Source organism: Microcaecilia unicolor, chromosome 7 (genome assembly GCF_901765095.1).
Source record: "Microcaecilia unicolor chromosome 7, aMicUni1.1, whole genome shotgun sequence".
Lineage (NCBI taxonomy): Eukaryota > Metazoa > Chordata > Amphibia > Gymnophiona > Siphonopidae > Microcaecilia > Microcaecilia unicolor.
This window is the reverse complement of record NC_044037.1, coordinates 138,277,200-138,290,095: the sequence shown is the minus strand read 5'-3', so window position 1 is coordinate 138,290,095 and position 12,896 is coordinate 138,277,200. Positions and strand designations below refer to the sequence as shown.

The following is a 12,896-nucleotide window of genomic DNA, read 5'->3' as shown; positions in this document are numbered from 1 at the left end:
AGAAGTGCTCCTAAACCTAAACTGATCTACGTGCTCCCAAGCCCAAAACCAGCAGGAGTGTTCCTAACAGTAAACTGACAAAAGGACTTCCTAAGCTCTATACTAAACAGGAGCTCCTAAGCCCTGCTCAAGAAAGGGACTTCCTAAGCCCTAAACTAACAGAGCAGGGAACTAAACACAAAGCTAACACAGGTGCTACTAAGCACCAAGCTACAAGCAGAGCTCTACACTAACAAGCTAAACACAAAACTAACAAGCTACCTAAGCACTGCTCTAGCCAGCTAGATACAAAACTAACAAGGTGCTTCCTAAGCACTACTCTGGCAAGCAACCAGAAGAGCTCCTAGCACTCAAAGGGAAGACAGGGGAGCCACAAGGAAAAAGCAGGGAAGCTAACACATAAGCCAAAAGTGATTCTAAATCACCAAACACCAACAGCAAAGACTGCAATGCTCCCAATAGCACAAACGCCAGAAGTACTTCTAACAGCAAACTCTGCAGTGTTCCTAACAACACCAAACCCTGAAGTACTTCTATCAGCAACAGAGCTTCCAAAGCCCTACACATAGCAATGCTTCCAAAACCAAGAGGGAAAAGCAGGGGAACCATAAGGGAAAAGCAGGAAAGCTAAACACACAGTCACCAGTGCACACTGCACTAACACTAACCTGGCCCTTAGCAAAAGCAAGCAGGGAAACTAGACACAAAGTTCTGACTGCACCACCCTACCTAAAGCAAACACCACTGTTGCAAAGGCTCTGAAGGAAACAACACCACTTCCTTATCAAGGCCCTCCCTGATGATGTCACACTCCCTAGACCTAGGCAAAAGCACACTGACCCAGAGAGGCCCAACCCACACCAATGCAACACCGTGAAGCACTTGAAGCCAGTACACCCAAAGAAAGTTAGAGCTAACTCCGTCCACACACACAGCTGTAGTAAAGTGAAACAATTAGCCCCATGCTGCTGGAAGCTGCCAGCACAGAGAGACAGAGCCAGCTCAGAAAGGACAGACAAAAGAAACAGAAGCCAGCTAAGAAGCTGACCCCCAGGAAAGAGGTAAGTTTGAGAGGGGTTCAGACCCCAATCATAACACGTACTAAATATAACATACTTTGACCTGAGTAAATGGCTACTTAATGGTGGCATTGGAAAACAAAAACGTATCAGTGTTGTAGAGCACAATTTTTTCTTTCAGATGATACTGTTCACAAGCTGATTCAGGCAGACTCTTTTTTAATAATTGGCTTGTTCAAAATTTCAAGTCCGTATCTTTGTTTGCATGGAAGTTGTTGTGGTCTGAATATTGGTCCAAATATGTTCCGATGAGTCGCGACCAATTTTGATGCACACTTTGAGTCAACTTGTTTGACTGGATTTTGCATCCATAATGTTAAAATGTATTTCATCGGAATTAGCATCAAAAACTGTACAGGATTTGAATTTTTTAGACATTTTTATAAATGTGTTTGGATTTTATTAGACCCCAAAAATGGCATTTTGGTAAATGTCGCGCGCTCGTGGACTGACAACCTTTCAGAAAAGGGGGTCTAGATCTGCAACTATTGTAGTTAGAGATCTCAAAGTTTGGGAAACTTCGTTTAACACCTGACTCGCGCAACAGATAAAATTTGAACAAAATTGGAGACATGATGGTGGGAAGGTTTAGACTAGGTTTATGACCCAGTGGCAAAAACAAGCTTTACTATAACTGAAGCTAACACGCTTGGAAATACCACCCCATTAAAAAAAAAACCTCTAAAGTGCAAGCACAGAGAAAGCTGTTTTTAAAGAGGCGCCAATATAGGGAATGCAAACTTCCAAATGGGAAGAGCAGCTGCGGACGTTTATCATTATCCCCCTTAATCAAAATGAGGATACCCAAAACACAGAGCAGCTGTGGATGCACATAGTTCCCTACCTATAATCGAAATTAGGATGCCCAAATCGCCAAAGCAGCTGGGGACGTTTAGGGATTTTTTTGATAATCAAAATTAGGACGCCCATCTCATTCTCACATGAGCGTATTTAAGCGCCCTTCTCTGTATTTTCGATTCTTTGCATTGCATTGGTACAATGGCACCAAAGCAACCATCCACCCGCAAGGGTAATTTCACCGATGCAGAAGTTGAACTGCTGGTTCAAGAAATACAGAAGAGGCACATGCATCTCTTTACTCCCAAGGGCCAGAGGCTAGCTGCTACAATGAAGCAGCGAGAATGGGAGGCAGTAAGGGACCAGCAGGGACCACTGTGGCAGGGATGTGGAAGACTGCAAACAAAAGTGGCGCTGGCTGGTGCCAACCCCCCAGCAGATGACACCACTAACTTGACCCCCATTGAGTGCATCATTCATGGGCTCTTGCCCCAGGAGGGGATCCATGGCATTGGGTCCCTTGACACATCAGCACAGCCTGAGGGCTCAGGTAGGTTAACCATTAGGAAGCTGGGGTATCTGTTGTGCTGTACTACACTCTGTTTTACACAAGTGGGGGACAGTGTGTTGGTCCTCAGTAGGGAAAGGGGGAAGAACACCACATGCAATGCAAATCACTATTCATTACAGACCATGACACAGGGAGTAGGAGGGGGAGGGGGAGGGTGTCCAGCAATGTATATAATATATGTAATTAATATATTTAAAATATAAAATAAATAAAATGTGTGTGTAGGTTAGCACTGTTTCACAGCTTTGGTGGGGCCTTCCCCATCACCAAGCTCTGTATATCTCCTTCCCACACCTCTGTGCTGTAGCCACTGTGTCCTCTGCACTCCTTCCACAGTTCTATGTCTACCCACCTGCCTTTGTGGCTCTCTTGCACATCAGTCTCTGTAGTACACTGCGCTCCTTGTCTCCAGCTCTGTACCATGTACAATGATATCTGTGGCTTGCCTGCCAATCCCATTCCTCACCATCTCTTTGCTGGGTCTTTGCCTGTGGGCCTATGTATATTAATGCTGAAAAACAAAAGTGGGTTATTTTGACCAACACACTTCCTCCCCTTTTGCTATGCAGGTGATGACAGCCAGTCGGAGGAAGAAGCTGGCCCTAGTGGCCACCAGCCCCAGCACACAGAGCAGCAAAGCAGTGGGCCTGCACAAGAAACCACACAGGACCATGGGGTGGAACCACAGGACCCAGCAGCAGCAGCGCCGGCTCTCCTTCCACCACCCGCAGCAGAGGCTCTCCCTCCACCACCCTCAGCCTTTGCTGATGGTGGCACTGAAGAAGAAGCTGAAGATGCAGAAGGGGGGGGGCACCTCCTTAGCAGAGGCCATCCAGACAGAGGAGGCAGCTACTGCACCTCGCCACACAATTGCTGGGCCAGAATGTGCAGATGGACGACTACCAGCGCCAGAAATTGGAGCTGCAACGGGAAGCACTCCAGGCCCAATGGGAAGCGCTCCAGGCCCAACGGGAAGTGGTACAGGCCAAACGTGATGTGGTATAGCAGCTCCAACGGCTAGAGCACAGCATCGAGGGCCTACGCCATGACCTGAGAGCACTTAATACAGCCCTGATGCAGCAACAACAACTGGCAACAGCAACCACCTGCTAAGAAGAGGAACTTGAGATCCTCAGCCTCCCCAGCCACTGGTCCAGCAGCACAAGGTGGCCGGACTTCAACAGGGCAGCCGAGGCAACAGGCTGCCTTGTGGACACAGAGGAGGAGAGTGGGAGCTCATCAGAGGATGCTCAACAGAGTTCCCCTGCAGCACCAGCTGCAAAGGAACACAGTGGGAGGGGTAGTAGGGGACAGGGCCAGGGGAGGGGGCGGGAAAAGTGATAGGACATGTTGGGAGGGTGGGGGTGAGGGTTGGAGGGAGGGGAATATGCACAGAGCGGGTGATGGTGGTGGGAGGGGGGTTGGTGTTGGTGTGTAAATACACAGTGATAGAAATAAATGTCAACTTACTCTCACACAAAACTTGTCTCGATCAGTCTTTGCCTGGCTCTGACCGCCATCTGGTGTGCACTCTCCTCATCCTGTTCATCTGGGGCCTACTGCTGTGGTGGCTGTGGCTCTTCTGGGAGGACCTGTCCTCTGCGCATTGCCAAATTATGTAGCATGCAGCAGGCCAGGAATATCTTTGCCACCTTTTGGGGGCTGTACAGGAGCTCCCCTCCAGAACGGTCCAGACATCGGAACCTGTTCTTAAGTTTCCGAAGGTGCGCTCGATGATGCCACAGGTGGTCCGATGTCTACTATTGTAGTTCTCCTCTGACCCTGTTTGTGGGTGCACTATGGGGGTCATGAGCCAACTCCGCTGTGGGTAGCCTCTGTCACCTTTGGGGAGAAGCAGGATGAGAAAGATGAGTGTGTATTGTTTGTGTGTATTGGAGTGGGTACACCTTGTGGAGATGGGGGGAGGGGGAATATTGGTTTGTGGAGTGAGCTGGAGGGAGACAGCATTGAGGGTTGCCTGTTGGAGGAGGCATAGTTTGGACAGATCCATGCTGCACTTACCTAGGAGCCATCCGCCAGTGATTTCCCCTCGCTCAAACCTGCGGAAGATTCCTAAGTGCTGCAATATATAGACATCATGGGTGGAACCTGGGTATCAGGCACACATGTCTAGAATCTGGGCGTTACATACAACTTGCATATTGAGTAAGTGGAATGCTTTCCTGTTCCTATAAGTGGCCTCTCGTGCCCGGGGGGGGGGGGGGGGGGGGGGGGGGCTGAAGTCAGCCATGTTGTTCTGCAGGGCCTGCAGGGTGGTGGGGATGGGGATGTACTCAGAGGTGTGGGTAAGGAAGACATCAAGGAACTGGGTGAGGCAGTTAGAAATGGAAGCCTGGGTGAGACCCGTGTTCACAGCTAGGACAGACTGGAAACTCCCAGTGGCCAGAAAAGATAGAGAAGCAGTGATCTTTAGGTACACAGGGATGGAGTTGTTCGTATGGGTCTTGGGCTGCAGGAGGGGTTTGAGCTGGTCACAAAGGTGCTGAATGGCAACCCTATCAAAGCGGTACCACTGAGGTCTAGGAAACTGCTATGGGGCCTGAAAACTCTGGGGCGTGAGTACCTCTTGCGGTGCCTCCCCTCTTCCTCCAACATGTAAGCCACTTGTGCATTTAGTGCCTCCATTTCCCCAAACTACAGGTGCAATGCAGTGCCACCAGTGTTCACCTCTCCCTACCAACGTGGTGAAACACAGCAGCAACAAACAGAAGCTGCTACTCACTCTCCCACACCCACAAACACCCACTACAAACTCTCCTGCCACTCACTCTCCAAGCAGCAAACGACAGTCTTCACAAACACGCTGCAGCAGTACACAGGACAAAGACAAACAGAGACTACAAACAGGTAAGGGAATGAATTATGAATCTGGGGACAGTGAATGGAGAGGGATAGGGAGAGGGGATGGGGGAGATAGAGGAAGGAGTAGTGGTGTCTGGGTTTGGAGGCTAGAAGGGAAAGCTGAAAAGTTAAAACACAAATGAGGCAGGGGAGGGGGAAAAACGTTCCGACTACGGCGCACAGACAAAGGCAACAGGTACTGAACAAACTCTCAGCTTTCTATCCCAACAACGCTCTTGCCACTCTCCAACTGCACAAAATCACTAATGGGTCTAAAGACGAATTCCCCTTACTCTGGTCGCTTTTATTTCAGGTCTAACTAAGGACGCCCATGTTCCTACCCATGCGAAACCATTTCGCAAGCCATTATACGCTGGGGGCGCCCATCACGTAACGCTGCCCATAACACGCCCCCTGTGGGGACAACCATAGATGGGCATCCTCGCGCTGAGGATGCCCTTATGGCCCGGTTTTGATTATTGGATTTGGGCGACCTTCTTTCACGGGGACGCCCATGTGCCTTTTGTGTCGTTTTTTGGGCGCCCTTTTCTTTCGAAAATGCCCTTGATAGTGTCCAAAAGAATTACTCCAGCACTGAAAAACATCCTACATATAAATAAAAATGTCTGTTATCAATGTAATCCTGAATGGTCCATCAGTTAACGTATTGCCAAATATTCGTAAATGTCATACCCCTTATTTATTTATTTATTGACACCCACATTATCCCAAGATGTGCTCAGATTCAATGTGGCTTACACAACAATTGAATATTAGGTATTACAATGAAACATATATTAACAATTTATGAAATATAGTTGAATATAAATTGATCTACTTTTATATTAGGCTTTGTTGGAATATGTTTGTAAACACAGAATGAACTATGTGATATGCTAAACGTACTTAGGTATAATTCTGTTGAAGTTTTATTCTTTCTACAATGGAAAATAATTACAAGTTATGATGAGTTTGGTCAAAAATACATTTTATAGTTGCGAGTTAATTCTTTTTCTTTTTAAAGATTGAGCTGTATAAGTTAGTTTTCAGTTGTCTGAGGTGTTTGGGTAAGGAGTTCCAAATTGTGGTACTTTGGTAGAGAAAGTTGGTAGTATGAAGTATAGATTAATTTCTTACAACTAGGGAAATGTAGCGTTAGATTTTAGAAGCATTTTGCAAGGGTAGGTCGATAAGGTCATTCATATAGGATGGTGACATACCATATAAAATCTGATATACTGTACGAATAAGCTTAGTTTGAATGATATTCTTACTTTTATTGGGAGCCACTGTAAGCTGAAAAGAAGAAGTGTAGCTGTGGAGGGGCATAATCGAACGTCGCCGGCGATCTATGTTGGCGGCGGCGCTACAGCTGGCCGGAACCGTATTATCGAAAAAGATGGCCGGCCATCTTTTTTTGTCGATAATATGGTTTAGCCCGGCCAAATGCCGTGGAGTTCGCCGGGTTTGAGATGGCCGGGTTTGTTTTTCAGCAATAATGGAAAGTTATGTCGGCCATCTCAAACCCCGGCCAAATTCAAGGCATTTGGCCATGGGAGGAGCCAGCATTTTTAGTGCATTGGCCTCCCTGACATGCCAGGACACCAACCAGCCACCCTAGGGGTCACTGCGGTGGACTTCAGAAAAGCTCCCACGTGCATAGCTCCCTTACTTTGGGAGCTGAGCCCCCCAACCCCCCCCAACCCCACTACCCACAAATGTATTGCACCCACTAAAATTGCTCCAGGGACCTGCATACAGCCTCTAGGACTTATTGCTGCTGTATAACTTTGGCACATCAGTTCACACCTGAAGACTAATCTCTCTGAAAAAGTCCTTCCTTGAAATAACCACGTTTACTCACAGTTAACTGCAGATCAGAGGTTGTGCCCCACTGGCAAAGAGTCCCCTGGTACTAAGATTAGCAGTAGGTCAGAGCTGGCACAATGGTGTACAATGCCCTCTTTCAGCACCATTCAAGGTAAGAACTACGTTCTCTAACGTAGGTAACACAGGAAAGGGAACTAAAACAGGCTTACAAAAATGGCCACTACCGCATGGACTACAACAGGAAACAAAACAGGGCACACTCTGACCCAGTTAGCAGGGGGGAAAAGCACCATGGGAGTAGAGCCCAGTACCCTACACCCACCACAATGCATTGCTAATGTGACTCTGCAGGGCACCTAACAGAAAAGGTGTCACACTCACCTGAGAGCCACATCGCAACCAGGGAAAGGCTGTCGGAGGATACAACACATTATGCTGTCATGGAGGTGGGTACGGCATTTGAGGCTGGCATACAGGCTGGCAAAAAAAGGTTTTTAGTTTTATTGTTTTAGTGTGGGAGGGGGTTGGTGACCACTGGGTGAGTATGGGGAGGTCATCCCCGATTCCTTCCGGTGGTCATCTGGTCAGTTGGGGCACCTTTTTGAGGCTTGGTCGTGAAAATAAAAGGACCAAGTAAACCCGGTGAAATACTGCTTAACGCCGCTTTTTTTTCCATTATCGGCGAAATCCGGCCACCTGGTAGCCACGCCCATGCCCGCCCATGTCCGCCTTCGCTAATCTACCGACACGCCCCCTTGAACTTTCACCGGCGAAGCAACGGGAAAGCGGCAATGCTGTCAAAAATGCCGCTTTCGATTATACCGATTTCGCCGCTTTTAAGAAATCGCCGGCCATCTACCGATTTGTGTCGGAAGATGGCCGGCGATCACTTTTGATTATAAGCTGCAAATTAGCTAGGCAGCTGTGTTATGTACAGTCCAGTAATTTCTAAGTCCAGCATATATGTAATTGCAGTAGTCAAATTTAGTTAGGACTGACAACTGTACTAAAGTGTGAAAGACAGGTCTGATAAAATAGGGTCTTTTGTCTTTTTAATTTATTATTTATTTATTCATTTCCATTTATCCATTTCAAAACTGTCTGTAAACCCACTAAAATAGTTTACTTCATTTCTTTTTTCAAAATAATCTAGTCGGTTTCAATTTCAGCCATCTTTTTTTATCTGTTTTATCCTTCAACCCTGACAAGGCATAATCCTTTTCCCTTTTAGAGCCCTGTACAAGAGCAGCAAGTTTAAATGTTCTTTCAATTGAAAAGCATAAAGGTGGATTATCCCTTGCAGAAAAATGCTATTTCTTAAAGTATTTACAGGTGTCCTGACCATAATTTGCATTCATAGAAGCAGCCAGCCCCAAAAGTGGGCTTGTAGACTTATGGACCCTGGGGGTGAAAGCTCTCATACAACTCATACCATTGTGTTTTTCCCTCTTTGCCTTCCTTATCAGTGCTTTGCATTTTACTTGACATTCCTTATGCTGTTTCAGTCTGTTCCTTCTTCCATTTTCTGAAGGATTTTCTTTTAGCTCTTTTAACCATGTCAGCTGTCGTTTGGTCTTCCTCTCTTCTTTTTTAATACATGGAATATATTTGTCCTGGGCATCCAGGATGGTATTTTTGAACAGCATTCATGCCTGATGTAAATTTTTGACCCTCTCAGCTGCTCCTCTAAGTTTTTTCATCGTTCTTCTCATTTTATCAAAGTCTCCTTTTTGTATTTACTCCAAAGCCAATATCAAATCTGATCATACACATGATCACTGTTATCAAGTGGCCCCAGAACCAGATCATGTGTTCCACTAAGGACTAGGTCTAAAATGTTTTCTTCTCTTGTCTGCTCTTGTACCAGCTGCTCCATAAAGCAGTCCTTGTTTCAGCAAGGAATTTTACCTCCCTAGCATGCCAAGTCAATATCGGGGTAATTGAAATCACCCATTATTATCGTGTTGCCCAGTTTGTTACAGTGGCGTAGCCAGACTGCCAATTTTGGGTGGGCCTGAACCCAAAGTGGGTGGGCACAAAATTTTCTCTCTACCCCCCCCCCCCCCCCCCCAGCAAAATTTAGTCACACTCAGATGCATTTGTCACACAGGATAAAGTGCTGCTTTTCAGTGCATCAGATTTCAGACAATTTATTTAATAGCCTAACATCCTTTTCAGTGAGCTTTCAAAGGCCAAAACCTCCTGCCTCAGGTCAGTATAATGCTGTTACGGTATCCTCTCCTGACCTAAGGAAGGAAGTATTGGTCTCTGAAACTTTATTAACACCATATTACTTTATCCTAAATTAAAAATAAAATTATTTTCTTTACCTTTGTTGTATGGCCATTTACTTTTTCTCATTGTGTTGCTCCCAGTCTCTAGATTCTGCTTTCCTTGGTTTTCGCTTAACTCTTCTGCCAGGGTTTCCTGGCCATTTGTCATTTTTCTCTCCTTTTTCTTTGCTTTCTTCAATATTTTTCTGCCTCTCTCTGTGTCCAGATTTAATTCATTCTTACTATCCATTCTTTAATTTCCTTCATCTACTTATGGCTTTTCATCTTTTTCTCACCCTTGTTCTCCCCATGCTCCTTCCTCTTATTCTCCAATCTTTCACTACTCCCCCTTTCCATGCAGCAGCTCTCCTCTTTCTCTCCCCATCCTTCCAGTGTCTCCCCTCTCTCTCTCCCCATCCTTCCAATAGTCTCTTCTCTTTCTTTCTGCATCCTTCCATCGTATCACCTCTTTCTCCCTACCCTTCCATCCAGCGTCTTCCCTCTTTCTCTCCCCATCCTTCTACCCATCTACCCTCTCTCCTGATCCTTCCATCTAATGTCTCTCTTCCTCCTTCTAACCAGTGTCTATCTCTCTACCCTTTTCTGTTCAGTGTCCCTTCTCTCTCCACATCCTTCCAGTCTCTCTCCTTTTTCTCTGCATCCTTTCATCCATCTCCCCTCTTTCTCTCCCCATCCTTCCATCCAGTGTCTCTCTCCCCATCCTTCCGTCTGTTTTCCCTCTTTCTCTCCCCATCCTTCCGTCTGTTTTCCCTCTTTCTCTCCCTATCCTTCCATTTTCCCTCTTTCTCTGCCATCCTCCCATCTGTTTTCCCTCTTTCTCTTCCCATCCTTCCGTTTTCCCTCTTTCTCTGCCATCTTTGCTCCAGGGGCAGTGACGTAAGAGATGGGAGGAGCCTGCAGAGCCAGCAGCCAATGCTTCGAGGCTGCCTGCGGTGCCGCGTTTTTTTAAAAAACATTTTTTCTCGTCGCGTTAGCGTTGGCGCTCAGCTCAGTCAGCTGAGCGCTTCTTCTTTTTGTAGCGCCGGCCCTGCTGCTCATCAGGAAAAGCAGCAGTGGCCAGCAATGGAAGCTGGGGCTGGCGCGGGCCTTGAAGGGTGGGTGGACCTGGGCCCACCCAGGCTAGGGTTACCATTTGTCTGGATTTCCCCGGACATGTCCTCTTTTTGAGGGCATGTCCGGGGCGTCCGGCAGATTTTGCCCGCACCCACATTTGTCCGGATTTCTGGACAAACGTGGGCGGGGTGCGGGCAGGCGTGTGCATGCGGTGGGCGTGTGGGCGGGCGATCGGCGCCGTGGGTCTGGTCTCCCGTCCCCTCCCCTTCCTTACCATGTTCCCTGGTGGTCTAGTGACGTCTTCGGGGCAGGAAAGAGCCCCCTCTTTCCTGCCCGGAGCGCTGCCTCCCCTGTCTATCATCCTTCTCGGTCTGGCTGGGGATTCAAAATGGCCGCCGAGAGTTGAACTCTCACGAGGCCGCTTCAACTCTCGGTGGCCATTTTGAATCCCCAGCCAGACCGAGAAGGATGATAGACAGGGGAGGCAGCGCTCCGGGCAGGAAAGAGGGGGCTCTTTCCTGCCCCAAAGAGAAGACGCTACTAGACCACCAGGGCTAGATAGTAAGTGAGGGGGGGGTATGTGACAGGGGGGGAGGGGACTATGTGACGGGGGGGCGGGGAATAGGGGCAGAACGAGGACCAGAAGGGGGCGTGGTGGGGTGGGGCATGAGGCGTGGCAGGGGCGGGGTAGGGGGCGTGACATGTCCTCTTTTTCAGAGGACACAAAATGGTAACCCTAACCCAGGCCCACCCGTAGCTACGCCCCTGGTTTGTTAGCCTCCCTAATTTCTGATAACATTTCTACATCTATCTGTTCATCCTGGCCAGGCAGTGTAGTCCTATCACTATCCTTTTCCCCTTTACTACTACTACTATTTAACATTTCTTTACACATGGAACTTCAATCCACAGTGATTCCAAGAAGTGTTTTGTTTCCTGCAGAATTTTCAATCTATTTGATTCAAGGCTCTCGTTAATATACAATGCTACCCCTCCACCAATTCGATCCACCCTGTCACTACGATATAATTTGTACCCCAGTATGACAGTGTCCCACTGGTTATCCTCCTTCCACCAGGTCTCAGAGATGCCTATTATATCTAATTTTTCAATTAGTGCAATATATTCTAACTCTCCCATCTTATTTCTTAGGCTCCTGGCATTCGCATATAGACATTTCAAAGTATGTTTGTTGTTCCTATTTACATGATGTTTAGTACTTGACAGTATTAATTTGCAATCTTTTGTATGATTTTTATTTTTATTTAAGGACACCTGATCTACTACAGTCTCTTATGCAATCTCACTATCAGGATACCCTACCTTCCCTGTTTTGGTGATATCTTTGAAAGATACCTTATCCCGAACCATGCACTTTTGAACAACTGTCGGTCTTTCCCCCCCCCCCCCCCCCCCCCCCCCCCCCCCCCCCGTTTCTAGTTTAAAAGCTACTCTATCTCCTTTTTAAATGCCGAAGCCAGCAGCCTGGTCCCACCCTGGTTAAGGTGGAGCTCATCCTTTTGGAATAGGCTCCCCCTTCCCCAGAATGTTGCCCAGTTTCTAACAAAGCTAAAACCCTCCTCCCTGCACCATCGTCTCATCCACGCATTGAGACTCCGGAGCTCTGCCTGTCTCTTGGGCCCTGCGCGTGGAATGGGTAGCATTTCAGAAAATGCTACCCTAGAGGATTTGTATTTGAGCTTTCTAAGAGCCTAAATTTGGCTTCCAGAACCTCTCCCACATGTACCAAGACAGCCGGCTTCTATCAGAAAGTAAGTTGAGTGGGACCTTTCCTCTGTATATAGTTTGGATTCTAAGGAGACTATTTCAACCAAACCCTTTGAAGCTAGCCCAGTAGTCAAATTGTCGTTAGTAACCTTAGCAACTGTTCTACTTCCTCACACCTTAATTCACACCTTATTCAGGTCAACTGCAGTGCTAAACTCTCCAGCAGGCAAGAACAGTGCATAACTTTCTTTTAGAACAGTTCACAAGCCTAGTTACTATTCTTTTTATACTCTTGGCTGTTAAGTTTCTACCTCTAGAGAAATGTTCAGTTTAAAACTATAGGGAAAAGGTATTGTATACTTTGGAAACTAGTTAATATTACTTGCTTCCCTCTCTATAGTTTTATTTTTCCCTCAAAGACTAAACTGGTCCCTTCTGTGCCTTCTAAAGACTATCAATGCTGTGGCAGAAACTTCAAGTTTGAAAACTATGGGGGAAAGGACATGGAGACTAGCTAATAAGTTTGCTTGCTTTTATTTTTTATATTTTAAAATTCTGTGTTTATCAATATCCTATATTTCTTCTTTTAAACCCTAATTTTTTAGACCCCCCCTTTTACTAGGGCTCACTCATGTTTTTAGCGCATGCTAAAATTGGGCACACGCTAATCGTTAGAGACGC

The 12,896-nt window shown here is 46.9% G+C and overlaps 1 protein-coding gene across 1 annotated transcript in view; it reads left to right on the top strand.

Annotated features, from left to right (window-relative positions):
- Positions 1–12,896, top strand: part of TRPM8 (transient receptor potential cation channel subfamily M member 8) — a 1,843,971-nt gene that overhangs the window by 1,765,621 nt on the left and 65,454 nt on the right.